The following is a 5,341-nucleotide window of genomic DNA, read 5'->3' as shown; positions in this document are numbered from 1 at the left end:
CTGAGTTGCCAGCCGGGTTAAACCACAACAGCTGAATTCCCCCCCCCGCCTGCTGCCAAAGGCCATTATAGAAGCCTGTAAATATTGACACAGATATTCTCTTGCTACTATCTAACTTAGAGAAGGGATGAGCAAGAGGGGGGCTTGATGAAACCCTGTATGTGTGGGGTGAGCAGTATTCAGTGGAAGTTGTTTGCAGTGATAAAAAGCTGCTCATATCATACTATGCTACAGAAAGTAAACTCTGATTTTACTAGTCTGATGGCCTACTTGCTTTTCCATAAGTAAAACATCCATGTTTTTCCATGCCATATAGTTAACTTAAAGAACTTGCTGCCAAGTGAACTCATTTGAGATTGAGATCTTACTAGTGTTAAACTTGAAGAATGGATCAAATAAGCCAGTGAAACCTATTTTGAAACAATTATCTACTTCTGAGATACAATACTGGATAAATGGATCAGGAGAATGTCCATAGGATTACAATGAACTTTCTGGAAAAGTTCCCTGTGAAAAGCACCTAAACATTTCCTATCATGTACATAATAGAGTACTGGTTGACAGTCAGTGTTAGAAAGGCAGCTGTGCAAGACCAGATCATAACCTTTTGTTTCCACATGAAGCAAAGCTAAAAAGGAGCCCTTGTAGCATTCCCAGGCTTCAGCATTTTCTTTTTTCAGCAGCTGGCCTGATATCTAAAGACTTTTAATTAACATGTAGTGATACTTAAATGAAAATGGTTGTCAGTATGCAGATTAATATTTTCTAATGACATAGAAATAAACATTTCCTTATTATAATGTAAAACTTGTGAAATTGTCTGACTTGATGCTGGTAATGGTGGCTGAAAGAATTGTATTAAGTCATACATATAGGACTGTCTGTTCCTTTGTACTTTATCTTGGCTATTTCCTTGCTCCATCTCTGTTAGTGAAGAAACTAATGTATATTGCATATAATGTCTTCCTTATACAGTTGGGTGCATTGGTTTAGCAAGTTCTGCTCCCTGACTTTTGTGCCATTACTTAGTCTTGGAGGTTAAATGCATACTAACTGCGTGTTTGAAAACACTGTTTGGGAAGACAGAGGGGAAGAAGCAGCTGGACTGCCTATCCTCTGGGATTGACATTGATGTGTGCTGATTGGCGCACAAAGTGCTGATCGAGTGACAAGGACCTTTTTAAGCGGCCAGGGCAAAGGCTGTCTCTCAGGAAAGCAGTGTGCTTTAATGTCTTTGGGTTATAATGAGCCCTGCTGGACTAACATTATGACTTCCTACCAGCCAAAGGTAGCTGTGTCGTGTAAGGGAAGTTGGGTAGAAAGACTGGACTTCTTTCTGTGTTTGAAATGGAAGGAGGAAAAAGTTGAGAATTCATTCTTCCGTAGACATATGACAACAAAAGATGATGACTAGCAGCAAGTATTTTCCTACTAGGTTCAGTGATGTTTTCTATGCAGTTTTATTTCTTTAAGCTACTAATACTGTACAGCACTTGCCTTGATAACCCCAAAATCACATATGTATCGGTTGAAAATATGAGGAAGGCTGTACTGGATCTGGACCAGGTGTGTCCAGTAGCCTGCCTCTCATTGTGGGCAGTAGCAGATGCAAGTAGGAGGAGTAAAAAAAAGATTCCTGTAAGAAGAAGGCACAATTAGCAATGCATCTGTCATGGTATACTGCTGTCTTCCGGTAGCCTGCAGTTCAGACTCTTCCTGAGATGGCTGAGTCTGGATATTTATGTTGAATATATGTTGTCAGTCTGGGGGACTTCTGCTTTTCAGTGCTTCCTCTGTTGCATGTCATCACGCCCTGTCAAATGTGAGTAGGCTGGTGGCAGGCTAGACTGGATCATTTGTGTATGTTAAGTTTTTTTTCTGCTGCTCTTTGAAGGGTTATTTCACAAAGCTTTTTATCTGTTTAAGGGATTTATATTTTAAAAAGTAACAAAGCTTTTGTTGTTGTTACTTGAAATATTCTTAGTGAGTAAGCTAAATTCAGCTTCTCTTACTTGAATCATCGGCATTGCTCCATATTAATACATTTATAATTGCTCTGAGCTTTCCTTTCATGTCAGTCATAATCAGTTCTGAAGTTTACTTAGTTTTACATCCATCCTTTATTGGATGCGGGGGAAAACATAGTTACAAAGGACAAGGCTGAAGTACTTCATGCCTTCTTTGCCTCAGTCTTTAATGGTAAGATCAGTTGTTCTTGGGATACCCAGCCCCCTGAGCTGGAAGATGGGGACGGGGAGCACAATGAAGCCCCCATAATCCAAGGGGAAATGGTTAGTGACCTGCTACACCACTTAGGCCCATACAAGCTCATGGGGGCAGATGGGATCCACCCAAAGGTACTGAGGGAGCAAGCAGAAGTGCTCACCAAGCCACTTCCCATCTTTTGTCAGCAGTTCTGGCTAACCAGGGAGGGTCCCAGTTGACTGGAGGTTAGCCAACATAACGCCCATCTACAAGAAGGGTCTGAAGGAGGATCTGGGCAACTACAGGCCTGTCAGCCTGACCTCGGTGCCGAGGAAGGTTATAGAGCAGATCATCCTGAGTGCCACCATGTGGCATGTTCAGGACAAGCCAGGTGATCAAGCCCAGTTGGCATGGGTTTATGAAAGGCAGGTCCTGCTTGACCAACCTGTTCTATGACAAGGTGACCCGCTTAGTGGATGAGGGAAAGGCTGTGCATGCTGTCGACCTAGACTTTAGTAAAGACTTTGACACCTTTTAATACAGCATTCTCCTGGAGAAACTGTTTGCTCATGGCTTGGATGGGTGTACACTTTGCTGGGTAAAAAACAGTTAATAAGCTGTTATGCTTTCTAAATAAATTCACATTTTGAAGTTTTGAAGAATCTGAGTCCTTTTGGCTGCATCTAGTGTCCGCAGGGACTGCCAAATGCAAAATCTCTGTGGTGTGGTTTGGAACAGAGTCGAGTAATTCCAAGTTTTAGTGCTATCTCAGGCGAACATTTGCTCCAATATTCTGTTTCTCAGATGGAGAAAATACTGTTTAGCCAAGACCATGGGGAACTTTATATTTGGAGATCTTTCTTTGGGCCGCATCACTTCAATGCTAAAAGCATACAGGAAAGTTTTTCTGTATTTAGAGTTTTGATGGTGTAAACCAAATGAGATGTAGAGTGCTCTGCTGTCAGTAGAGGAATGGTGAATATCTGTGTCGCTGCCTGTGTGCCCAAAGAGGCCTTGGAAGGCTGTGAGTTCATGTTATTCACCACTCGCAGAGTATGTGTGCGCGAGGTGACTGTGGGGTGCGTGATTCCCTGTGGTAAGGATTTTTCCCCACCATTTGCTGCTTGTCAGAGGCAGTGGCTCCTACCGGGGGAAACCACTTTACCATGTTTGGCAGCCTTCCGGATGTTTTCCCAGTCGTCAAGCTGGCTGATATTTTACACAAAAAATGCTCTTGAACTATGTATTTTGTAGGTGCATAATACCAGAATTAAATGCCCTTTGATATTTAAAATTGATCTCCTTCCCCCAGTTCCTTGTGCGCTGATGATTTCAGAGGACCCCTTCAGTAACCTGGCTAAATATTTTGTGGGCAGGTCTTTATTACATGACTTTTGAGTGCTTGAGTTTGCAGCCATGCAGAGATGCCATGCTTTTGCAGTAGCATTGAGTGTGTAGGATAAGTTAGGGAGGCTTTCGCAGGTAAGAATTTTCCCTGGTTCTGGGTCAACAGGTATCGCAGATATTTGCATTCCTTGTATAACCAAGTGTATTGGTCTAGTAAAACAAGGTATTAGACATGGAATTATTAACAATGCCCCACATATCTCAAATACAACTATCCTGACGTGCAGTTTTCTTCATTTCTTTTACAAGCTCATTTACAGCTTTTCCTTCATCACCAATTTCTAAACAACAATTACGAAGATGAAATTTTCCACAGATACAAAGCAATTCTCATAACAATTAGTTATATTTATTTACAAATAGATTTTTAGCAACTGTGGGAAGTTCATGTTTCACTCCTGTTTCTTTCATGATAAAATGAACAGTCTATGACCTCACTTGTTCCAATTAATCTACCTACTTCTGAATTTGTCTTCATTTCTACCCAATATTGATAAGGGAGTTCTTTTGGATCATAGCATACAGTCCTGTTACCTTTTCTGCATAGAACATGTTACCCTTGCGATTGAAGCTTTCAAGTTCCCACACTGATAATCATATCCCCAGCCTGCAGTATCCCAGCATACACAGGACCATCCCACGATTGATGACTTGCTGTATTGCTTAAACTGGACTGGGTTTGGTTATCAATGCAGCTTCCTATCTTCTGGTCTTTACAGTCATAGACCATGGTCTGTGTTAAGGAACTATCCCAAGTAGGACTAGAAGAGGTCCGGTAAGCCTTTTCTAATTAGTATGCTATGTCCCAAAAAGCCCGTGTATACTGCGGACAACTTATTGTTATCCCTAGGGGATATTAATAAATCGTTTCTCCCAATAGGTATCCATTCAGGAGTCTCTCTGTTTACTAATTTTACAGGAGTAATCACAATAAAATTCCCACAGCAACTTAGTTTTACTCTTTGATGAAGGCTTCTTCATGTTCATCTGATGGTTAGTTTAGTTTCTCCTGGTTCAGATGTTACTTTCCACTCCTTCACTGGACCCTTTTACTTATGATATATGTGTCCATCCTTTCTCAGCAGTTCTCACAGCTGTTTCTGTAGTTAATAAAACAAGAAAAGGTCCTTCCCAGAGGGGAGATAAGTTTTCTTTCCATGTTTTTGTTGGAACCCTATCTCCTGGTTTCAACTGATGAATTGCAAATTCCAAAGGTGGTGTTTGAGCCATCATCCCAATTTCTCTTAGCTCTTTTAATCTTTTCCCGATGGTAACCACATACTCCTGGACACTATGATCCCCAAACACACCGTTCCCCAGTGGCATCCCCTGAGAGTAAGGCATGCCATATAACATTTCATGTGGCGATAGTCCAGTCTTGCTGCGTGGTTTAGTTCCCCTATTCAAAAGTGCCAACGGCAAGCATCTTGTCCAGGGCATCTGTGTCTCGATCACCAACCCAGCCAATTGCTGTTCCACTGCTTGATTCACTCTCTCTACTTTCCCTGAGCCCTGTGGGTGCCATGGAGTATGGTATTCCCACTGAATACCTAATGATTGACATAATAACTTTATTATTTTAGAAGTAAAGCGTGTGCCCTGATCAGAATCAATGTACTGGATTATCCCATATCTAGGTATCAAGTGTTCTAATGAAATTTTTACCACCATTTGTGCTGTAGCTCGTGCTACAGGATAAGCTTCTACCCATTGTGTTAAATGATCTATT

At 41.5% G+C, this 5,341-nt stretch overlaps 1 protein-coding gene across 1 annotated transcript in view; it reads left to right on the top strand.

The window, feature by feature from the left end:
• USP4 (ubiquitin specific peptidase 4) overlaps positions 1-5,341 on the top strand; it is a 45,088-nt gene that overhangs the window by 6,330 nt on the left and 33,417 nt on the right. The gene's annotated exons all lie outside the window — the stretch shown is intronic.

Source organism: Egretta garzetta, unplaced genomic scaffold, assembly GCF_000687185.1.
Source record: "Egretta garzetta isolate BGI_Z169 unplaced genomic scaffold, ASM68718v1 scaffold215, whole genome shotgun sequence".
Lineage (NCBI taxonomy): Eukaryota > Metazoa > Chordata > Aves > Pelecaniformes > Ardeidae > Egretta > Egretta garzetta.
The sequence above is the reverse complement of the archived record's forward strand: the minus strand, read 5'-3'. Positions and strand labels throughout refer to the sequence as shown.